Source organism: Strongylocentrotus purpuratus, unplaced genomic scaffold (assembly GCF_000002235.5).
Source record: "Strongylocentrotus purpuratus isolate Spur 01 unplaced genomic scaffold, Spur_5.0 spur5_contig_847, whole genome shotgun sequence".
NCBI lineage: Eukaryota > Metazoa > Echinodermata > Echinoidea > Camarodonta > Strongylocentrotidae > Strongylocentrotus > Strongylocentrotus purpuratus.
In genome coordinates, this window is record NW_022145554.1 from 914,004 (window position 1) to 940,292 (window position 26,289).

At 37.9% G+C, this 26,289-nt stretch overlaps 1 long non-coding RNA gene across 1 annotated transcript in view; it reads right to left on the reverse strand.

Moving 5' to 3' along the window:
* The window catches only part of LOC582553, a 57,530-nt gene that overhangs the window by 8,772 nt on the left and 22,469 nt on the right, over window positions 1-26,289 (reverse strand). The window contains exons 3-6 of the long non-coding RNA XR_004065482.1: window positions 20,831-20,927; window positions 11,040-11,095; window positions 5,894-5,959; window positions 302-501 (exon numbers count right to left, since the gene is read on the reverse strand). This is a non-coding gene — a long non-coding RNA (polycomb group RING finger protein 3). The remainder of the gene's footprint in view (window positions 1-301; window positions 502-5,893; window positions 5,960-11,039; window positions 11,096-20,830; window positions 20,928-26,289) is intronic.

Genomic DNA, 26,289 nt, shown 5'->3' on the forward strand with positions numbered 1-26,289 from the left:
TGTCCAATATCAACAATTAACCCTTTATCCGTTAATAATTGTTCTATCACAGTCACTACAATGGGCCAGTCACATCTCAATGATAAAGACAGCCATTAAATCAATATAAATGTTTGTGGTAAAAGAATGGCACAAGTTCATCAGTTTGACCCTTCGTGAGCCTCCAACAACGATTTCCTCTGATACATTGTATTTTTTACATGGAACAATTTCATTGATTATCATCATCGGTATCAATTATCATCACCGTTATCAATGGTATGTGTCTACTCCTACAATAATTGTTTACTATTATACTCACCTCATTAAATTTATCTAATTGTAATTTCTTGGCAACAAATTTCTTGATGTGATTGATGGTAGCCTGGGAAGAGATACGGATGAACTTTTTCCGGAGTGGACCGAGCTTGTTGGTGGAATCTTCCAGGACGATCTTGACCTGTTCGTCGTTCCGATGCTGGTCGTCGTCCCCTTCTTTGGTGATGTCGTTTTGTAGATCGTCTGTAAGGTGAGAAGATGAAAAGGAGAATGGTGATTTGGAGTGATAGGGTGGGACTTTTAAAGCCACACTGTACTAGAAGCACTACCGCAAAATCCCCTGTAAGGCCATCTCAGGTCAGCTAGCTGTGGCCATATGGTCAAGTACCTCGCTGCCCTGTTGGTTCTTGCATCAAGTCCTCTGTCTGCGAAGCGGAAGTTAGGTATTGGGTTGCGCACTATTGGCCAGTTGACAAAGAGATGGCGCTGTGCAATGAACAGTACGTACGCTAGGGCAGAAAGTTCACCATTCAGTAATCGCTTCAAGCCGACTGTCAGGATTTTATTTGAGGTGGCCATAGGCACCTTGGAAGCTGATAATTCTGAGCTCCGTAAATCATCTCTTTTAACAATGACCATCAAAAAGCCTTGTACACTGGATACATTTATGTAATTGACTTATATCAGACAAGACTAAATTTACAATGGAAAAACAAAAGATAAAGGCTTATTTGTTACGCATAAATATATAGACACTATTAGACAGCTAAACATATATGCAACAGAAAACACATATACAAACAGGAACAGATGCGAACAGAGAATAGGTTCTAGGGAAGAGGGAAAAAATTCCTCTAAAAAGTAATAGGAGATAGCTTCTTAAAATAAATGGAAACCCTTTCCCATAAATCAGACTCACAGGGAAGATGTCTAAATGTCAAAGATTCAAATGTTACCCAAGACGGTATAATGTACACGCATTTACTATTTATGAATTATTCATATAAAAATAAACTGCCTTGTGCATAATACAAGGATATTTTGTACATGTACTGTGTTTGGACACATTAAATCATTGATACGTTAATTGCTCAGTTCCCTTGTTTCAGCTAAAAGACAGGAAAGTATGACCGTAATATTTTTAACCAACAGGATTATGGCAACTATCAATAATTAAAGGGAAATCCAACTTTTATAACAAACTACTCAACAGAAAAGCAGAGAATCAGAAAAGTAATCTGGTGAAAATTTGAATAGAATGGGATTACAAAAATTAAAAAAGGTTATTAATTTTGAAAGTTGTAATAATTCAGATATGGGCGCTCTTCAAAATGTCTGAATCTGGAATATCTCTGTGATGTAGTGGCGGACAACTTTCCTATTTGTTCCAACACAAAAAATGGCTAAAACTCTTGTTACGATATACAGGAGGGTCTATTCTCTTTAGACGACCTACAACAATATGCTATCCATGATATATTTTGAGTACCGGTAGTGCCCCAAGGGAGAGGGCACTTAAGAGAAAAACAGAAATTAGTACTATTTTGTACACAATGAATGGAGAGTTATCCCCGACTGACCAAACTGCCAATTTGAGATTTGCATAGATTTAGTGATCACTTACATGTAGTTCAAACATTAATAACTTTTTATTATTGGTCCAATTTATTCATATGTTCACCATTCTGTTTCGCTATTTTTCTGCTTTCATGCAAAAGAACAAATGAAAAAATTACACGGGTGGGATTGCCCTTTAATCAAATTTTAAACAATCTTGCGTGTTTAACGTTTTGCAGACGTTCGTATAAAGTACACTAGTCTTGCTTCACAAGGAATGCATGGCTTTTAAGATAACAGGAAATAACACTAATGATGCATCATGATTGTAGAATCATTTGTCTCAGCATTTATGACATAGCACCAGGATATTTAACGACCTATATACTCAAGGCAATGTTAGTGAGGTTTTAAAAATTGATTTTTGAATTGCAATCAAAATTTCACCTCTTTTTCATGTGTGACCAAAAATATCTTATTTAAATCAACAAAATTTGGATCACAACTCAAATCACACTCAAATTGTGAATGATCAGCTTTTGTATATATGCCATGCTGCTACAGGTGACTTGCTACAAAAATGAAAGACTATTGAACGTAATCCCCCTGAGGCTCAGAATAATCTCTTCATTTTCTATTAATGTTCATTGATTTTCTTGCATTAACACAACAGCCATATTTTTCTTAATTGATGGTCATTGAAAGTTAAAAGCACCTTCACATGTACTTGATGTAAAACATTGATATTTCATTCATGATAATAAATCTACTTTCTCTAATTATAGATTTAATGAGAATCATAATTAATTAAGTATGATGGATGGCAGGAAATAAAGGGCGTCATGTGATTATAAGAGATATCTGGTAGTCATTCGAGGAATTCATGTAATGATCTTCTACATGATTTGATATGTACAACCAAACAGGTACTTCATATTTTTCTATCAATTTTGAACAGGGTAAACAAAATTTAAACAACATACCGGAACTTGATTTTCTTTAAATAAGGTAATTAACAGTATAAATGCGCCTCATGACTACAACAAGAGATACACTGTCCAGTAATTGATGTCTTAAATAAGAGTAAAAGATCAATTTGTACTCTTTACTTCCTAATACTGTCTTGTAATGATAACTGAACTCTTGATCAAACTTTATTTCCAATTCTATAAATTCCATGCAACAACATGCCTTCTTATTCAAACATATTTGTGGCTTACACCCAGTAAATAAGATTGATTGTTCGATCTGTATTGACAAAATATATGTTTAAATAATTGAAATTTCTCCCAGGAAGCATTACATTTATAAACACCTTTCTTGTTTCAGATTCTATTGCAGTTCTTGCAGATTTCTACCAACTTGTTCATGATCATCTTCAAACAAATCCTACCGCCTCCTCAAAATAACATTACAGATATGTGGTCTTAAAAGTCAAGATTCAACCCCCCCCCCCCCCCCCAAACTCACCTTCCCACCCCTGTAGGCATTGAAGACAGGACAAGTAGAATAAGAGATAAACCCTCAAGTGATTGATGTCTTGAATTAAGAGTAACTGATACTGCCTTGCCCAGCCAGCTCTCTTAACCATGCATTCAGACTGCTCGAGTTCATCATACAGCTACATGTATATCAGCATCATATCTAATTACATTTCTTCTAGTCTAAATGTTGTAAGAAAGAAACGTTGTATAACAAAACGTTACATGGACGCTTTTTTGAGCATCCTTACGAATGAAAACTCGATAAAGAAACAACATCTTGTTCTAGTCCGAACGGGGCATCATACAAAATTGTATAACTGGGCGAGGTTTATCATGAGCGCATAATGACAAGCCGGCTGTCATGCAAACTAACTTCTTCAAAACTAGTTTCCTTATATAACGTTCCTCTCTAGTCTGTATGCTCCTTTCGCTAAACGATGATTCTCTAAATGATATTTCTTAATATGAGCTTCGTATCACTTTCCCAGAGTCTGAACATGCTCTGAGTTGTCAGTGGCTTGTCACGGTGTGTTCTACAAAATTGCTAACTAGCTTCTTTAAAACTAGTTTCCTTATACGATGTTGATCTCCAGTCTGAATGCTCCATTTACTAAACGATGATTCCCTAAACGATATCTCTTAATATGAGCTTCGTATCAATTTTCTCCAGTCTGAACGTGCTACGAGTTGTCAGTGGCCTGTCACGGTGCGTTCTACACGATGCACCAGGCTGCATCCAAGGTGTGATCTCGCATTCATTCCTTCCGCAGATGGGGCTTAAGCCCTCGTGAGTTCAAGCTTCTTTAGATTTGATCCTCTGATGAATCCATTCACTCCGTTTAAGTGACATCGTTTTACACCTACAATGTACACTGGCTCTACCTGCCTAATTTGGACGATTTTCGACAACCAGTTTCATGAAATGCGATCTATATTTTGGATGCCCCACTCTCATACAAGTTGCTTGCATGTAAGCTAAAGCCTTGCCTGAGGCCAGCCTGGGTAAGATTGCAAACACACACCCTTGTCAGTTGTAACATGTAAGATATGGTCTGAAGAGTGAGACTACAGAGGATGAAGTCCATAGGCCCTGTCCTGTAGCTTTTTCCTGTTTGTGCAAAGCCAGAGACTGACAGGAGTAGGCTAAGCTCAATGATTTAAAGATATCTACTTTAAATAATCTTGGAATGTTTGCAATGAATTAACAAACTCTTATTCACTAAGAAAGGAAGTAATCAAGTATCAATAATTAACAATTAAATAAAATGTTGAAGTGAGAATTAGCCTGTCGCACCATTGGGGAGGGGTTGAGAGTGGATTCACTCCAAACATAAAAGCTGAATGAAAAATATATTCCTTCATATTTTCATATCGTACACTGTGGGATAATTTTTACCCTGCCTTGACGATGATCACATGAGTAATGTAACTGACATACAACCTGTAGGTCCCAACTAATACAAATGTAAACACTCTCTCTTATAATTGTGTCATCAAGAATAATGCAAGGTTAGGAGCACATCGTGAGCTAAAAATAGTCTACTTGTAATGACTATAATGAGGATAAACCACAAACTTCCAATTATTCCTTTTTATTACAGGCTTTAATTGGTCTTTAGAAACCACACATACCGTACTGCTCTGTATTTGCACAGCTCTAGTATGAACCCTGTATGAACACAAAACACTCTCTCATAAGTATGATTTTCATCAGTGTTGTGATTGGTATCTTTTCATCAACCCGCATTTGTAATCCTCTCAGCGCCTCAAATATAAACGCACTTTGTTCAATTTTCCGGGGCATGATGTCTTCCGTCGTCAGCCCAAACAAGCGTCTGGGACACAGTGGAAATCTCAACTGAAAGATGAAATCTTGCGATAACGCTCTTATGGCTGATGTCTGCGTTCAAACATCACAGATTGGGATGATACTGATTGTATTTTGGATACAGTGACATACATTACATGGAAGCGTCTGGCGAGAGCTTGTATGATCAAGGAGTTTGTCTGAGATGAGGCTTTGCGTAAAGGTCAACATCCAAGAGTTTAGATCGAAAAATGGGTTACCCTTACTGTTATGACAATCCCAGAAGGCTACATTGCATACACAAACAAATTGTATTTCCTACATGCAGAAGAAAAAAATAACACGGTATATTAAATTTACAGTTGCACTTTCACATGTACAGTGTGTACCGTGCATGCCTCTCTTGTTGTATGTCAAATCATCTGTATGCAGCCAGATTTGCATTAACTCTTTGTGTGTAAAATTGCATTAGTTAATGCCCTTGGCTAAAACAAGTATTGATATTTCATCAAACTGAAGAAGAATTACTAACTGAGAAACACAGCCTGAACAGCTTGGAGGGTGAGAGAATGATACAGACAGAGAGAATGATACAGACAGAGTGAATTAGATTTATTTTATAATGAGCACCCACCAGAAGTGAATATAAGAGATAAGTAGAGATAGAGACACATAGACAGACAGACAGTCAAACAGAGAGATGTCACACATGTAATAGTAGTATGGTAGATACAAGCACATCAATAATGAAACTTATCGTAAAATGGTAAGATATAAAAAGACTGACCTTGTTTTTCTTCAGGTTCTGTTTTACCAAATGATTCATAAAACTCCTTTTCTCTCCTCTCCTCACCTGAAAAAGCAAAAAAATATCAAAATGTCATTAAAAATAAAAGGGAAACAGTTGCAGATCAAAAGTTGGAAGTTTGTAATTCAAATACAGTGAAACCTGTCTATAAAGACCACCCAAGGGAGACAAAAAAGTGGTCTTTACAGACAGGTGGTCTGTATGAACAGGTTCCTTTAGTTCATGTTTCAACAAGAAACCATTTTCAATGTTTAAAAAAATGTGGTCTTTGTAGACAGGTAGTCGTTAAACCAGGTTGGACTGTATTTCATATTTGCAACAGTGAATGGTGAGGAAAAAAATGAAAATATTGTCTGTTTGGGGCCAGGAGGGTAGTAGCTCATGACATTTTATCCAGACTTCCAGGATTAAACGCCCTTCTGGTTCTAAACATAATATTTCTGTCAAAAGGATTCAAGAAGAGAGACTTGCTCAGAAAATTATCTTTTTTGCTAATTCAATGCAGGTCAAATATGTTAGTGATTAATTGTTTGTCATTAATAGGAACTGTATCTGAATGAACCAAGCCTGTTATGCGAAAGGTACTATGTCCCTTTTGCAGCCAACCTCAAATTCTGTAGAACTTTGCAGGAATTATGAATATGTCATGTATGTCCTATCTGTGAAATTTAAAGTTGATACTCTAAGACAATCCCAAATACTGAGATAATTACATAAAAAGAAAGCTTTTAACCCCCATAATAACACCAAATGGTGTCCACCCGACAAAACAAGTTTAGAATAATGAATTTATTCGAGTAAACTCTACCAAAATATCTAAGTCTGAAACCTGGAAGTGCACGTACAGTCGGGCCTCTATCCGTGACGTCACGAACGGGAGTCATGGGCTCAGTGAGAGTGAATGGCAGTGATACCCCTACGTAAATGCTATCCTGTCAGAGCTTAGATTTGGTGTTGTTAAGGAGTATATTTGATGGATTTTCTGTTTTCATTTGAATGAAGAATAACGAAGCAACATTTTCCAGTCGCTGATTTCTTTTTATATCCTCATATTCACCTATTTGGTAGAGATTTAAGACGAGTTTACTGTATAGGAATTAAAGTTAAATCGTGCACTTATGAATAGGCGGATGCATTATATTGTCATCAGATGTGCATGAGCAATTTTGTAAAACGAGTAGGTCTAGAACTATGATAGTACTTATCATAGATGTGTGTGACTGCCTCAAAAAAGGATACAGTACCAGTTAAACATTTTATGTTGTAAAATATCAAACTTGAACGAGATCATGCAAGCGCGCTTCCTCTATAATATTTTGGCGAGTGATGCGGCTCTTGCATGAACGTTCGTGGAGCGAGCAGAATCGGGAGGTAAGACCAAGCCGCTGCTCTAGGCGCTGCTTGCTTGTGATGGAACGTACGTGCGCTAGTTATATGTTTATCGGCAATTGCAAGAGAATGAAAGCGACGTTGCCAGCTAAGAAAAACAACTAACAAAGACTTGCTCCTGACTACCGGTGTCAGAATTGGTAGATGAAGGATGTTCAGGGCCAAGGAAGGCAAAAGACATGGGGAAAAGGAAGAAGAAACCATCGGGAGATCGCTGTAGTGTATGCGGTAATGAACTGTGCATGGGTAGACAGCTACTGTTCACTCCGTGCCTGGGCCGATTTCAACACCAAAACAAAAATTACATGGTGAAAATATCGACTAATAGCACATCGTTGGCATGTATATGTCATAATTTTTAAAAGGGGAATTGATATTAATACTATGAAGTACTAGGGGAAGGTAAAGAATTGTACATAGAATTATGATTTATTAGACTTTTCAGCCTTTGAAACAAAAATATGCAGAAAATCGTATCACTCTGCACATGTTTGCTATGGAACATCCGGGTACGTGAATATACTCTCTCCCGGACGTGAGGTCATAAATAGTAGACCAGCGTCGTGACTGATTTTCTATGCAAAGAGAGGCGGATATTTTAGACATTTCAATTGAGGATTTCGAGTAGACAGAATTTTTTGTGATATACTAAGTAATTGAAAAACTTAAAAATAACATATACTTGCCGTAGGTAACAAATTAAGGGACATTTATTTGCTTAGTGTATCAACTTTAAACGTTAGCAGTGTCCTCATATTCAAATTATGCAAGGAAACCCGTTTACTTGCTAGACTTCACTGTCAGACACTATTGAGTGACTGACTGGCTTTTTTTCTTCTTTGGTAATAACATACATGAAAAAGTTGTAAAGGGTACATGAGCATTTGTCTACATCAATAACCCACTTCCTATGATGGCCAAGATTAAACTGATTGTATCTTTGCGCAGCATAAAATATATGACCATTCGGTACAATTGTCTGAAAATCAAGACTATTACTTTTGGGCTCTATAGCCCTAAAGTCAATTTGAGGACTAATAGTCGTTATTTTCCCACTTGAAGACATTTTCAAGCCCCACCTTTTTTAGGGAAGTTCTAAATTAGTATTATCTTTCAAATGCAGTTGGAATTTAACTTTTTCATTTTTTTGGCCTGCAAATGGGACATAGAACCTTTAAAAGGAAGCAAATTTGTATAGATAGAGGCTTTCAAAGATTAACCACTTGAAGTATGTTATCATTAGTTCTTAGTTCTGTATCATCCAGGAAGCTTATAACAGAAACGTCTAGGTATTTTACAACAAAGAGATTTCCTCCGCTTTCCCGTCACAATTCCTTGGTTTCACCATGGACCTTCTTAGTAGGTCCATGGTTTCACATACATGCACATTTACAGATTATAAATGTAATTTGGTTTCAACAAAGATTATGCTAACTGCTGACAAATTTCCTTTAAAATATCACTACAGGCACATGAAATACAATGTATATGGGTACTTTGAGTGATGTACATGTTTATATACCTCACTTAAGAAATCCAGCCATCTGATTGGTCGAATTGCATTCATAAACTTCAACTGTTCCTGTAAAATTCCCGGTAACCATGCTTAAAACATTTCAATATTTTTAATAACCATGGTTATTAAAAAAATAGGTCAGTCTCCATGGTTACCCCATAGGTTTACATGTTAAAAAATGGTTTGAGCGATGGAGGATACCATACGTGTGCGAAAAATTGGTCGGCAATTTCAATACAATTGAATCTCGATCGATCTTACCGACAATTTTATCTTGCATTGTTGACATGAAGACGAAAATAAACTCTCAAAAACAAAAAAACAACATCTGCTGATAGATCTTGATCTAAGTTCGTGCCAATATGCATTGCAAAAGTAAAAGAAGGGTCCGTTTCATGGAGCTTTTGCGAAGCATCCCTCACGCGGAGCCGTTTTCAATCCATTTTAATGTATATATTGGAGAAAACTGCCAAGCATGTTAACGGCGCGCGATAGTCGAGTGGTCTAAGCGTTGGTTTTCGATACACCTCTTGTTGTACGCAAGAGTTCGAATCCCGTCTTCGACAAAAATGTAAATTATTTTTTATTTTTTATTTTTTAGTCTATTTTTTTTCGGCATATAAAAGTATTAATGACTGCTTTAATATTCGAGAAATAGTTGTTTTCATACGCTCTCGGGAAGGTTACAATTGGGCTATTCCCCTCGGCAAGCCTCGGGGAATAGCACAATTCTAACCTTCCCTTGAGCGTAATAAAACAACTATTTCTCTCAAAGCAGTCATTAATACTATAATATTTCATCAGAGCAAAGGGGAGTTCCCTAACCACCGAGACTACTAGGACTTTCGAGAAATCAACTAAAGGTTAATTTCAATATTCTAATGAAGTGACTGAAGAAATCATATCGAGGGTTCAGTGACTCAAAGACGTAACTCCATATTTTGCCAAAATGAGTATTTGATATCAAAATGTTCAGAAAAATGTGGGCTTTCCAGGAAACACAAAGACTTAACTCCATCCAACACCCCATTGAAGTCAATGGCTAGTGAAGCATAGACCTAACTCCTTAAGGCCTACAATGTAAGTGCTCAGTGACACATTGAACACTTTTTCTCAAAATGCCCAAAATGGAGTTACGTCTTTGCGTCACTGACCCCTCGATATTTCAATAAGTGATGCACATGGCTGTAAATATTGCCTGAAGTTGATTTCTGAGAAAAATACTTATTTTGTAGGATGTATAATTTTGGCAACATTCAGAGAGGATATTCTTTGGAATTATCTTGAATTTGAACAACCCCACTCTCAAGCATCGATCAGAAAATATAGAAATAAACTAAAAATGTAATGTTTCATATTATTTGTAATAAAACCTTGCACTTCAATAAGAATGAATATACACCAGAGATCAGAAACTGACTACACAGCCTGCATACAATCAGTGGTAGGTCCATGAAACAATTCAGCATTTTTTCAAATGGAAACCATGAGGCCTGTCCTCATCAGACCAAAGTTGCAAAATAACCCGCTATTTTAACTAGCCCGATCTCCAATTAGCTAGCTAATTTGCTTCTTCATCCACCCGCAGTTGCAATTAGCGAGTTATTTGGTCAAAAAATATCCTGAGAAATCTTGGTCTTATTTCCAAAGAAATAGCGGGCTTATTTGCGGCCGTCTTCATCTAGTTTGTGATGAGCGTGTCGGTCTGATGAAGACGCAATGAAGACGCTTCAGGAAAATATCCAGAGTCTAAAAATATCAGGCTATTTTGCAACTTCAGTCTTATGAAAACAGGCCTCATGTGATCAATCAGCTATACTGGTAGTAAATAAAAGTTATACCTTCATAAAATCCCTCCCATATTTGTAAAGCTTCCTGATATTTTCAGTTTAGTCATTAGTGATGTTATAAATCAATTACTGGAAGTACTTACAGCAACTGCTCGATGATGCCTCATCAGTTAGTTTTGAGTGGCTGCTTTTGGCAGTCTTATTCCAGTTCTTGGAGACAGTGTCTTTTTTTTTTTTTTTTTGTCTGATGAGTTGCGCTTACCAAGAACAGGGATCAGACTGCCTGATAAAACCTGTGTACATGTATTTAACACAGCAGAGTAGCTGTAAGTGCAGCCATAAATTGATTTATAACACTGTAAAAGATTTCAATGTTACTGAAAGAATCAGAATCTTCATGAAACTATCCTTGGTAAAAAGGTATACTTACTTTTAAGTAGATTTGGAACTAATTTGTAGACAATGTCCTGCATCGTCCGATCAAATCTGAAATGATAAAAAATGAAAGTTCAAGTTATAGGTCTTTCTTATTTCATTGATATCTTTCACATTCATTACAGAATAGAAGAAAAAAACAAGGTTGTCCGGACATTCCAATCAGATTTATAAAAAATAAAAACAAGACTGATTAGGCCTGTCTTCACTAGCTCAAGATTGCCAAATATCCCGCTATTTGAACTATCCCGATCGCAAACTATCCAGCTAATTTGCATCTTCATCAGCCCGAAGTTGCAATTAGCGGGATATTTGGTCGGGATTGTCATCACAAGATATCTTGGGATAGTTTGCAAAATATCCAGCTATTTGTACGGTGTGTCTCCACCAGACCGAAGACTCGCAATATGCGCGAACGCTGAGCAAAATATCTCAAGCTAATTTCTCAAGGTCGAGTTTCAAGTTTCAAGGTCGAATCTAGAGCTGATGAAGATGCGATTAGTAACTTCGGGATTATTTCCCAAATCAGAAATAGCGGGCTATTTGGCTATCTCGAGATGATGACAACAGGCCTATTGAGAGAGAATGTAACCAGACTGTAACACTCGATCTGTCTGCTAAACAAACTGACCTTAGCACAGTCTTCATAAGCATGCTATGAAGAAGACTGTCTTACCCCTGACCATAACCCTAACCTTGAGGCTAATGAATAAAGGAAGTTCATCAAGACATTCTAAGACATTATCAGGAATGAAGATCGATTGGCTGAGTCTGAGAAGGTAACATTCATAATTTCCCAATCACAGTAAATCAATCTGTCTGCTAAACAAACTGACCTTGGCAGAGTCTTAATGAAGAAAACTGTCTAACCCTGACCCTAACCCACTAGTAATGAATAAAGGGTGCTCATCAGACATTCTAAGACATCGGGAATGAAGATTGATTGATTGAGAAGGTAACACTCATGTTTTCCCTGATCATTCTCTGGTATATCAATCCGTCTGCTAAACAAACTGACCTTGGCACAGTCTTCATAAGCATGCTATGAAGAAGACTGTCTTACCCCTGACCCTAACCCTAACCTTGAGGCTAATGGATAAAGGAAGCTCATCAAGACATTCTCAGACATTATCAGGAATGAAGATTGATTGGCGGCGAAGGTACCACTCTCTTTTTCCAATCATTCTCTGGTATATCAATCTGTCTGCTAAACAAACTGACCTTGACAGAGTCTTCATAAGCATGCTATGAAGAAGACTTTCTAGCCCTGACCCTAATCCCTTTATACCCTAAGACATTATTGGGAATGAAGATTGATTGATCGAGTCTGAGAAGGTAACATTCATGTTTTCCCAATCACAGTAAATCAATCTCTCTGCTAAACAAACCAACCTTGAGCTTGACAGAATCTTCATAAGCATGCTATGAACAAGACTGTAATACCCTGACCCTAACCCTAACCTAATGAATAATGAATAAAGTGTCATATAAAGCTCATCAAGACATTCTAATCCTCATCAGAAAGCAAGATTGATTGAGTGAGGCTGTACAACCTGCTGTAACACTCATGTTCCTCTGATCATTCTAACACTATACTGTCTGCGTGCTAAACAAACTGGCCTTGAGACAGACTTCTTGATAGCATGCTAATGAGCAATGAGAGATGCACACAGAATGCCTACTGGGTAAGCTCAGGACTGCCAGTAATTCTTGTAAATTGGCGCATGCAGAGCTCTACGATAAAACTTGGGGGAAATCAACTAAGGATATTAAGCTCTAATTTTTGATCACATAGAATATGAGACTAAAAAAACATGTCAGGTAATTTCATTGCTTTTGATTGTAAAAAGAAATAATAGAATAAAATCATGAATAGGCCCATTTACACATCACAAACACAATTTTGAAAAGCACTCAATTTTTTTCGGACTACCACTTACACTTCTGGGAAACCCATAAAAACCGTGTTTTGGTGGGTAAGTGCGCAAACGCCTCGTTGGTGCCCTGCATTTGTTAGCATGGCAAAGCAATTACCGGCGAAACACCAGAATGTGAGAAATCAACGATTTTTGGTTGCAGTGTAAATAATGCAGCTTTTCCTAGAAATGATCAAAACAAATACAGGCACCCAGTACACACTAATACACAAACCATCAAACCCCATGTCCACACACAACATTTTCCGTGATTAGCTATACCGTTTCGCGATAGTGATACCGTTTCGCGATAGTTTTACGATGAAAATTGTGTGTGTGGACGCTCACTAACGATACTTCGTATAACGAAACTAGTCTAACGAAACGCAGGTTTGGGCATCGTTTCGAACTGAAACTCGATAAAGAATCACGCCTAATCATCGAAAATGTTGTGTGTGGACAGGGGGAGTGTAACTAGTGTAACTAACTGGGCGGGGCTTAACGTGACCTCGAGCGAAAGGAGACCAGACCTCTCATTTTCGCTTCCATTTCATGACCGCAGTAGCAAACTGCGCACCTATACGACATTTCGCTGTAGAGTTTCAGGATTACTTTCTTCTGTGTGTGGACATCCTGGAATTTATACGATGATTATTTATACGACGTTTCTTGTGTGTGGACACTCTGAAATTTATACGATGATTCTTTATACGACGTTTCGTTATAGAGTTTCGGGATAAATTGTTTTGTGTGTGGACACGCTGAAAAAATCTGGTTTTGTTTACATTTGAGAGACCAGGCTGGGTTTATAAAGTATCATTTTATGGTCCATTAACTTCAGATTTTATTCAGCTTTTACACACCTTTCGGTGATTAAAATGCCTTATAAGCTACATGAAGCTGTACATTTATAGGAATATAAATATAGGTAAGCTAGTAAATCATATCAATACTACACTCGCCCTTCTGGTTCTTAGTAGACTGTACATACATGTACTTTTAAAGAGATCCGGTAACTTTGTCTCAGATTCTGAAACAAAATTTGGGATTAAGCTCACGCTGCAATGATAATTATAGACCTTTAGGTCAGTCAGGAACCCCATGACTTTTACAAGCCGATCACCTGTCTGATTATCAAGATATTTATGATTGGAATAACAAATTTTGAAAACCGTTTGTCAAATGGTTTTCATAACACTACAGTCTATTGGGGGAAAAGAGTATGGTAAAAACCGGTCACTCAAAGATTTTTACTTTTTTGAGGCACTTCTTGATCATTTTGAAGCACAGTTTTTGTAGGGCTTCAATTTAACACCATATCAAAGACACTGATAACATGTAGGGCCGTGTATCTCAGATTTAACATTCTTAAATGATCCCTTTAAAGGGTTCCATTATACATGATACCTAATATCTGTAGGTGCAAAGTATCGTAAATAGGCCTATACATGTAGGTCAAACCGACTCTGATCTGAAATAGCATTTGACATTGATCAATACCTTAGATCTACTTCATGGAAATTGGATTCACAAGTGAGTAACCCTAAATTTTTAACTGAAGTCTGGTCATCAACTCGTCATATTCCTCATATTAGCATAATAATGCATGAACTGATGCCTGTGATATTTCAACCCATCCTGGCTTTTGCCTCCTCAGTAAAAAAGTATGGCCTTTTATGGCCTGTTCAGACAATAGAAAATGTATACGAAACTCAGAAACATTGTATAAAGAATCATTGTATAATGAAAGGAGCCTACAGGCTAGAAAACAACATCATATAAAGAAACTAATTTTTGACGAGGTCAGGTGACATAACAGCTGGCCAATCATCAGTGTGTGCTCATGATAAGCCCCGCCCAGTTACACAGGTTTTGTACAATATGACGTTCGTGACACTAGAGCGGTATCTTGATTCTTTGTTGAGTTCTCGATCAAAGTCATGCTCAAACAGACATTTCACTATATGTTCTGTTATACAGTCAAACCTGCTTTAGTGACCACCTGTCTACAAAGGCCACATTTGTTGTTTCCCTTGAAAATGGTTTCTCATTGAATCATGTACTACAGGAACCTGTCTACAAAGACCACTTTTTGTGTTTCCCTTGGGTGGTCGCTATAGACAGGTTTGACTGTACAACGGTTCTTTAAACCACGTTCAAACTAGGAAAATCTTAAGTAATTATCGTATGGCACATTAGCATTATTGGCTATTCAAGAATCGTATAACTATACGGTGAATGCTTCTAGTCTGAATGAAGGGCAAGTTGGATGACAAGAAACCCTCTCTAGTACTCATGAAGAATATCACGCCTGGGGTGATGCACTGCATCATCATTCTCTCATTCTTCCCTCGCCACCCGACTGACGATGCTCTCTCTCTCACAAGACAAAAGATGAGGGAAAGATCGAGCCACTACAGCTTTTTCGCTCAATGTGTTGAGGGGTTTTAGCTAAATGAGCTTCTGTCGGGTTGGGTCGGTGGCAGGAGGACGTGAGATGGTGGATTATTTGTCCACCTCTTCCCTCCTCCTCCCTCCTCCTCCTCCTTTCTTCCTCCTTTGTTTCTTAATGTTGAGAAACTGAACATTCCCTACATGAGAGGTTGTTGAGTAAATGGTGATTTGGAGTTCAGTGAATGATAGAGAATAAATTCTCTCAACGATTAAAACCAACTGACAATGAACTTTCAGTACTACTGATGGATAGCTGCTGGGCAATTTTTGTAGAAAGTGTTAGCTACATGGGAAGGTCAATAAGCACAGAAAGCTACATGTACATGTAAGGATATGTAAATGTAAAGCCAATAACCATAACATATTTTTATGATAATGAAACAAATACACTCAATTTTGAGGGCAGGCTTGAGCCCAGAAAGCCTCTTAACCCCTTCTTAACCCCTCTCCAAACTGATTTCTTTACTAAGGATTCCCCCAGCCTAAAGAGCATTCAACAAAAAGCCAATGTCTGCTGACGTTGTATGGTTTCACTAGAAGTCATCATGTCTGTTTGCCTAGATGAGAAGAGGCTGCATTCACACAACCTTTTCCCCTCTCAATATCAGTTTTAAAACTTGTTAATTTTTTAAGCATGTTTATTTGGAAAACATGTGCATTTTTGTTCTTTTCTATTGTCATAGATATAGTTTGATATCTCAAACAGAGAAAAAAACATGCAAAAATCACACTTTCTGGTATCCATGAATACCATGGTGCTACGTAGATCTCAAACGTGTTGAAAAGACGGTGAAGAGCATGGATACAGATCGTCGCTGTTTTCACGAAGTGACGATTGTGTGACGATTTTCCTCACTACTGTCACTTCATGAAAACAAGGACGAGATGATAAACTACATGTAATACAGAATGAGCACTGCACAAATATCGAAAGAGAATCTGCTGCCCCCCCCCCCCCTCCTAGAATGTTTTATTAACGATACCATACTATTGGGGAGTGCTCCCTAAAAACAAAACAAAATTGACTACCACTTCATATTCCTGATTCTGGCTTCAAAAGGTTTTATGAACACACCCTACATCAACTTATTTGGAAGCCACCAAGAAGGTGCGATGATGATATACTAATCTCCATTTTTCTTTCCTTCTATAGCTAGGCCTGAAATATCCCTTACACCCTTCAATGATTTTTGTCGGTAAGTCTGTAGAGGAGTTGCTTTCATCAGCTCTTTCAGGTTTCAGTTAACATCAACATTCTATTCTGACTTCTCTGGCTCATTGAACATTGGTTATTAAATAGCGCTGACTACAATCTCAGTTGTAGAATAGAATATTGACAAGATCCAGGGTAAAGACTAGCTCCACATATATTGCCTGGGTGTCCGTACACCTTTCTCTTCTATTTGGCTACCTAAAAGCCCTGCCATTGTAGCCTGTATAAGGCTGGGTGACAACATTTTCATTACAAAAATATTGGTTATTCTTCTTACATCCATGTACTGTACATGTAATAATAATAATAATAATATTAGTATTCTGCTTTTATATAGTGCTTAATACATCTACGATTTCTCTAAGCGCTTTACAGATCTTGTACATGTACTTCACGAGAATTTTGTGCAACGACCTGAACATAGCCACTAAAGACTGAGTTTGCAACACAAACGACCGATAAGATCGCCTAACTGTACAATTAATGAAATATTGGAGCAAAATTATCTGATTGAGAAAAAGAATGAATAAAATATCCCCCTTAACTGATGTACCCGGTATTTAATTTTAATGAGCTCTCTTTCAAGAACCACCCCCCCCCCCATCCCCCCCCCCCAAAAAAAAAAAATAATAAATAAATAAATAAATAAATAAATTTAAAAAAAAATTTAAAAAAAAAAATAAATAAATAAAATTAAAAAAATAATAATAATTGCATTTCCTTCTTGTTCTTTCATTTACATGTACGCTATATAATATGGATAGAATTCACCACATACAAAAACATACACATATTAGCTGTTGATATGTTGGACAAGCATTCTTTTCATCAGAACTACATGTATGCATAACATATCAATAGCAACACCAAGCTTTTGTTTATTCAATAGGAACTAGAGCAAAACTGATGACCTTATTTGTTGTGTCCTAATTCATGGCCTCGCTTTCAGCAAATCAATAAAACATACATAAAAATATTTCCTACTGGTAAGCAATATTCATTGACAAATATTTGTTACTCCTCTTGCAAAGATGAGAGCCTGTGGTGTTATCATTCATGCTTGCACCACAAACAAGTATCTGAAAGAGAACCTTGACTTCTACCAAATAAGAAGAATATTTTGTGACCTTTTTCATTCTTTTTCTATTCTGTTTCTGGCAAAAATAATAGTACCAATGTCACATGGAAAAAATGGATTGCTCTTGAAATTCTCTCATACAGCATGTTAAATAAGACTAGAAATAGTTAACCACTAACGAATAAATCCTGATGCAACATATCTGTGAAATTTCATGTTTATCTCTGTCCTGTTGTATTTATTATTTGTAATTTTTTAGCAAAATTTAGATTACTTGTTTATCATTTTATGATTTAAAAGCCTCACAATACAATATTATTCCTATTTATTATTCCTATTTATTACTACATACATGAAAGAAATGTAAGCAGCCATTCAAAATACCTTCTAGATGTGTTTTTCCTTCCTTTTTTATCACAATAAAGTGCAGAGCTAAAACCAAGCATTTTTTAATGATTTTATACACGTAGTGTAAATGTACATTACACAGGGAATGCAATGAACTTCATGAGTGAAAGTAATACATGAGATCATTAGATTTCAATGCTTAATTCCCTCTCTCTTTTCTCCGGATACTGCCTAGAGAGAAGGCAAACATAAATGTTATGACGTCAGATCCAGGAAACAATGTAGTATCATTTTTCACAGCGTGCTGTGTACGTCACGTTCATGTGTACAAGAATAGACGGCTTTTAATGAAGTATCATAACGCTTTGGAGCATTTCCGTTCTTAAATAGGAATCGATGAATTAGTTACAATGGATGATCAATGACTATTTTTGGCTACAAAACGTATTCTTTGAATCGTTGATTACTTAGAGGGGAACTCCGCCCTGTATTCTGGTATAAAATTGGTTTTGGTAGAAACAGATCAGTAAAAGTTGGAGCAAATCCGATAAATCCTTTTTCACAAATTGGCAACTCTGTACCATATATTTACGAGGTCTCGATCCCCTCATTTGCTCTGTACTAAGGTTCATCATCTTTCATTTTATTTACAAATAATGTTTAAACCATACATGTACCAGAGTCCCAAGATACATTCTTGCACAACCCCTGTATGAAACGAATACAATGTTTATACAGTATTCCTCCTTATAAAACAGCTATGAACATGGAAAATTATGAAATTTGTCTGTACAGAAAAAAACTAAATATCAGGGTTGACTTCCCCTTTAATGAATGATCAACAACTACATGTACTTTTTGTTATCTCCTTCAGAACATTTACTTTGATAAAAAGCAAGCGATCAAAATGAATGAATACTTTTAATGGATGACAAATGAATGACTATTTCTGTTCATTTCGTTTGCGAATGTTTATTTTCATGCCACATATGGTTCACTGAAGTGAAGCAGAGTAGAACTGATTAGTGATGAAAAATGGAACAATTACCTTTCCTTTTAATTCTATTTATCTGCGACTAATGGTCTACTGAGAATCGGATCAGGAAGGATTTCGACTCAAATGAGCGATTCTTGACAGAAGGGTTGAACAACACTTCAACAGATCGACTTGCCTACAGAAAAATCTGAAGGGTGTAAGAGATATTTAGGACCTGGCATCTTTTTGTTTCAAAGTTGCCTGACCTACATGTAAGACAACAACACCCTTGACAAGGCTCGAGTTTCCTAAAGAGCCTTCTTGAAACGCTCAAAATTACATGTGGGTGGATGTCTTGATAATAACAGCCTTTTCACACACAGCTAAAATTCATCGTATCTAGAGATGATTAGAATCACTCAACAGTTTTAAACATGTTTATAGACAAAATTTCCCAGTGTGAACATCGTTTATACGATGTTGGGATAGATACGAAGTCGCGATCCATACGCCCCTAAAAGCAGGCTGCAGATACGAAGTTCGTATCTAGAGAGCTTGACATTTTGTGTGTGAAAGGAAATTCGTGTTTAAACGTGTTTAAACTGGATGGAGCGTGCGCTTTGATTGATATGACATGACCTTCAATGCGCAATGGCACTACTGCGCATTTTACGAGCAGTAGTTAATCACGAAACTATTAACGATCGCAACGAAATTTCTGTGTGTGAAAGGCTCGTGATTAGTTTAAACACGCTCGAAACACGTTTATACTAATCATGTTTATAGAATTTTAGCTGTGTGTGAAAAGGCTGTAAGTCTACTTAAAATGCAAAAAAACTAGTGTTTAAAAATCTAAACATTTCTTTGTTTATACAGTAGGTTTACGGTTGTACCATGTGAGAGAGGGGGAGGATTGGTGAGTCCTGAAAAGAACTGTTGGTAGTCTTTCTTTCTTGAGAGTGTGTGTCATCCTGAAAAGGACTGTTGGTAATCTTTCTCTGTTCATACATTAAGTACAGATGTTCCTTACATGAAGACCTCCTTTTATTTCAAAGAAGAGGTTTAAGTAGCTGTATACAGCAAAGGTCCTTGACATATATATTCACTTATCCATGTGTTATAAGATAATGAAATGTGAAGTGCATTGCTCTTTACATTAAGTCATTTTATATTGCCTCAGTGGAAAACTGTGGTGGCTTACCGCAGCATACAGGTGTATGTGAACGAAGCTGAACAGAGTGAATACTCTAACCCAGACTACAAGGATGCATTGTATACACTGTAGGTATATAATAAGTTATTGACTTTTTCCTAGTCTGAACGCTGTACAGGTATAAAGAAACAAGAACTCGAAAGAGAAGCAGGGTCCCACTTTAGTCTGAACGTTTTATCATACGAAAATCGTATTCTGATAACTGGGCGGGGCTTATCGTGAGTACGCACTAATGATTGGCTAGCTGTCATGTCAACTGATGCTCATCAAAATCAGTTTCTTTATATGAGGCTGTTTGCTAGTCTGTATGCCCCTTTCATTCTATGATGATTCTTTAAAGCCCCTCTGCACTAGTTTGGCCAGGAGGGATAAGACCTCCCAGCAAGGCCACTGGCAGGTGGTTATCTCATCAAATCAGCTCTCAATTAACATAAATAACGGGTATCGCTTAGGCATTGTTGGCTGTATAGAGGGCGCAAGGAGCTATAAGTAGTGCAGTGGGGCTTTAAAACAAGTACAAGTTTTGTATAAACTTCTCATAGTCTGAACTGGCTGATAGCTTGAAACCTCTGGAGACTTTGTACTTACCCTACATATGTAAGTGGATGGCTTTGGTGTATAAGTATTCTACATGTTGGGCAGGTGTTGTTCTCCTCAAGGTACTTCACGAGACAGCTTTTACAAACTGAAAGAGAAGGATACAAAAAGAAAAGAGATAAAGATAATTAGAACAATAATTAAACTGTACATATACTACACAAGTTCAAGTACATGTACATACATGTATACAGTCAACTTGCCTCAAGGGTTAAAGACCATTCCAGACCACCTGTTTGTAAAGAACACATTTCATCTAATAATTATTTTGCATAGTTACGATTTATTTCTGATCGATACCTGTCTTAAAGGAACTTGTGTATACTTTGCTTCTCCTAGCTTACCCCCTTTCTTTCTTTTTCTTTCTTTTCCCTTCTCCCTCCCTCTCTCTCACACACACACACTTCTCTTTGCATTTACATATCTATCTCCCCCCCCTCTCTCTCCCCCTCCCCCTGTCTCCCCCTCCCCCTCTCTCTCCCCCTCCCCCTCTCTCTCTCCCCCTCCCCCTCTCTCTCTCCCCCTCCCCCTCTCTCTCTCCCCCTCCCCCTCTCTCTCTCCCCTCCCCCTCTCTCTCCCCCTCCCCCTCTCTCTCCCCCTCCCCCTCTCTCTCTCCCCCTCCCCCTCTCTCTCTCCCCCTCCCCCTCTCTCTCCCCCTCCCCCTCTCTCTCTCTCCCCCTCCCTCCCCTCTCTCTCCCCCTCCCCCTCTCTCCCCTCTCTCTCTCCCCCTCCCCTCTCTCTCTCCCACCTCCCCCTCTCTCTCTCCCCCTCCCCCTCCCCCTCTCTCTCTCCCCCTCCCCCTCCCCCTCTCTCTCTCCCCCTCTCTCTCCCCCTCCCCCTCTCTCCCCTCTCCCCCTCCCCCTCTCTCCCCTCTCTCTCTCCCCCTCCCCCTCTCTCTCCCACCTCCCCTCTCTCTCTCCCACCTCCCCCTCTCTCTCTCCCCCTCCCCCTCTCTCTCTCCCCCTCCCCCTCCCCCTCTCTCTCTCCCCTCCCCCTCTCTCTCCCCTCCCCCTCTCTCCCCCTCTCTCTCTCCCCCCCCCCCTCTCTCTCCCACCTCCCCCTCCCCCTCTCTCTCTCCCCCTCCCCCTCTCTCTCCCCCTCCCCCTCTCTCTCTCTCCCCCTCCCCCTCTCTCTCCCCCTCCCCCTCTCTCCCCCCCTCTCTCTCTCTCTCTGTCCTCTTTATTTCTTCTTTCTCTCCCTTCTCTCTCTCCTCTTCTTTTTTATTTCTTTCTCTTTCCGACTCCTCACCCTTCCTCCTCACCCCTCCTCTTCCCCTCCCATCCCCTTTCTCCTTCCACACCCATCATACTTTCTCGCCCACCTCTTAGCATCCCTTCTTTACTTTCTCTGTCTCTCAATTATCCTCCTCTCCCACTCATTATCTAGGTGGGGATCTCAAATCCGATAGAACACACCATGAATAATTCAGGGCATTGATGAGTAGCTCGAGTCAGAGAACAGATGAGGCCTTCTGTCCTCATTTGTCATTATCCCGTTGCCATGGCAACAAGTCTGGGATGTAGAGCTGGAGATTAAGTCCCCTTTGTCATTCGAAAAACTGATCATTTTTATCTGAATGCTACCTGTGAGTCAGATTATTCAAAAAGGCTACTCAGATATTTTTCTTTCAATAAACTGAAGACAGAACTGAGAATGTGGCTTTTCACAGTTAAATAAATCATCAAATCACTTGCTAATTAGGGAAGATGTACACAGTACCCAAACACTAGTAAAACTGTACAAACTCCTTAATGGGCAGGCCTACATGTATATATACGGTACATACTGTATAGATTGAAAACTGACAAAACATGGTTTTCCAGAAACATCAAGATGTTGTATGAAGTGAAAGTGAATCAATAAAACCCACGGAGGAGCATTAAAATATTGTGATTATGTTATCAAATTCAAACCAAGCCCAGTGAAACCTGAATATAAAGACCACTCAAGGGAGTGCCCCCTGGTCTTTATAGGCAGGTGGTCTTCTTTACTACACACCTCAACTAGAAACAATATCACAGGAAAACTAAATATACCCGGTATGGTCTTTATAGACAGGTGGTTCCTATAAAGCATGTTTGATTGTACATGTACATATGTATTTCTATTAAAAGTGATATACATGTGCACCGAAAATGCAGTACTAGCCCTCTATTTCTATAGCCTGCTTCAAACCTCTACCTACACTGTACATGTACGAGCAAAAACAAAAATAGGGTCTTTATAGACAGGTTGTCTCTATTTCTACTTCAGGAGAACCAACCGATCTGACCTGAACGCTATGTATAGATAGTCTGCAAGCACACGCTCTAATTTGATTCCTAAAGTCTTGAGCAGAGCCTAGATATATCAGAATCTGACTTTGTCAGGACTGGCTTTAAGCACAGAGCCTATTATAGTCTCATACTGCAGACACTGTTACAAACTGACAGGGTTTGAGCCTATAAACTAGTGTATCTACATGTAGGCCCTTTAATTCAACTCTGCTAAATATGGCATATCCGGCCCTGAGCCATTTCTACAGCCTCCTCCTAACCCCTGTCAACAGGCCAAAAGTCAGAGGAACGCAACGGAGTACATGTTTACACACATTATCCAGGCTTTACTCCTTCCAATAGGTTTGACAAGGGTGCGCAAATACCTGAAGAAAGAAAGAAAGATTACTAAATCCTTCCCTACTGTGACATGTAACCCATTTTTTCTTGAATATCAACCCTTAGAATGATGTAAAACCAGAAAATTCATTAATTTCATGAGCGGATTGAATTCAGTTTTAAAAGTTTCATGAGCTAAAATAAATAAATCAGATTGGTCTCAGCAATAATACAATACAAAACTTCTGAACAAAAGAAACATGCAACAGTTGTGGGTGGTGCGAAAAATCCAGAAGTTATCATGAAATAAGTGAAGGTGACATACTGTATATATCTTGGCAATAAACTTGAAATTCAAGACAGGTTCTTACTAGGCCTAGTTCTCACTGATGCTAATGCAAAGACAGCCATCATTTATAATTTGTTAAAGATCCAAATCACAATTAAAATTTATGGTTATATTGTTCATATTTTTTTATTCAAATTTAGGCAAGTACAAATTTGTCTTCAAATGCCACTACCAGCAAAAGAGCAACCATACATGTAATATTTTGCAGTGATTTAGCAGCTATTTTGCTGATGAAGGAAGGAATAATTGAATTTTAGACACTGGCAACTCCAGCAAAAGCAAATGGGTGGTACAATTAGCTTGCAAATGTTGTGGCATTTGATGATCAATTTTCTACAACTAATTATTTTGCACTTCAACAAACTTTTTCCCATACTGATTATGCCATGATACATATATGGTGTGTCATACCCCAGCCCAGAATTATAATCTTATCATCTCTTAAAATAAATGCATTACAATATTAATCAAGTCAGATCTGAAAGATATAAATAACTTGTTGTCACTTTAATATCTAATGTCATTACTACTAATGCATGACAATGAAGGACAGACGTTTGTGACATACGAGTTGGCAAAACATACATGATGTATCTTTCAAACATGATGATAAGTCATTAGCTATTTGCCGTTCACCAGCGTCATTGCATGCTGCATGTACATGTATGTACATGTACTGTACGTTGTACAGCTACATGTGTGTAAAATCTTCTTGATTGAACATTTTTCCCACAAGAATGTTAGTGAATGTTGTGTAGCAAAATCTTGAGAAAAAAAAGGAAAAAAAGGAAAAAACATGATGTAGTGAAACAGAGGTTTCTTGTTTTGTTAGGAAACTCGACAGAATCAGCCCAGACTCACAACATGGACACGTACTGTATACTACGTACATGTACATGTACTGTATACACCCTGTATGTATGGGATGTGCACTTTCCTAAATTCAGACGCTTTTACAAATTGTCTTTATACGATATTGACAAAAACCTACAGTATACATCTTTTAAATATAATTATTTATTTATGCATGTGCAAAATTTCACAATTCATTGGAGTTAACATCACATGAAAAAGAAAATAATGTAACAAATCACTTTCAATTTTACAATCCATTTAAATTGACCTGACATGACAAAAAATATAACAATGTTTTATAAAAGACAAGTTGCAACTATTGTGCAGTTTAAAGAATAAACACACAAAGGTGATGAAAAATAAGCAAATAGAGCTTGAATCTAGGGTTATAACACCTTTCAAATTATATGACAAATAAAATTCCTAAAGGTTTGTGAACTATATACATTTAAATCTCAGCTGTTCAAGATGTTCTTTTTGCCATACAGATGTTGCATTTTTTAAATACATTTTTTCTATGACTTTAAATCTCGTGTGAAAGTACCCGGCCTTGTGATGAAAACTTGGACAGATGTCAACTTTCACTCGTAGCATGGTAATTACAGACACCTGTTAATGTTAACAATCCCCTAATGTCTGCATACATGATACATATTTCATCCATTCGTGTATCCGTAACAAAGCTATCCAGAATCACTCGAGAGATAGGTTTCTAAACAACTGTGTTCATGAATGGCCTTATCATGGTTAGCAATGTTCAGAAATTATTGTTTCATTTTCTTTTATCTATCGATCTACATGTATCTAAGTCCTTACAAATACAAGTTTGAGAGTACACGTACAGGCGTATCTTCTAACTGTGTCAGAATTTACAAGAACATTTTTTTAAATAGAAAAGATAGTCAAATGCATAATAGAAAATGAATTTGGACATCTTTGTTTTAGCCAATTCGGGCGACGACAGAGGGGGAGATGGGGGATAGGCGTTTCATTCAATTCAGTTGCATGTATAATGTACATGTACTTCAAGGTACTGAACAATCGGCATTTGCCACCAAAGAATGTGTTGTACATTGTGCTTTTCCCCTTTTTTTTTTATCTGCAGTTTGAAAAGAGCCCACCCCTTCTCAAGGAGAAAAATATGATTTCCACATGAACTGTAGGTGTAAATCTTCTCCATGCTGCTGATGGAGGCCTAAATATGCTCTTTCAATTACATAAAAGCCTATTTCGTCTAAAGTGACTAAAATATGATGGGTCATGCAGTTGCACAAAGGTCATTTTAAAAATTCATTTTCAATCTCCAGAGTTCTCTGTGCACTTTGCATATTGCCAGCTGAGAGCCAGAGGGGCATTAACTCCAATCCTTTTTCACAGAGTTAACACCCTTCTGGCTCTAGACAGACAGTACCCTTATTCTAATAAAGCCGTTCAGGGGCAGTATATGGAAGGAGGCTAATATTAGCTCCAACCGATCGACTGACTGATGCACAGGGGGGATAGCCAATCCATAGAAGGCTGCTTGTCCCAATGCACACACACACACACACACACACTCTGTTCAGACTGGCAATATTCATTTTTTTCTAGTCTGACATCTGCTGTACATGTACTTTAATATACAGAGTACACTGCACTTTACGTTGTGTATC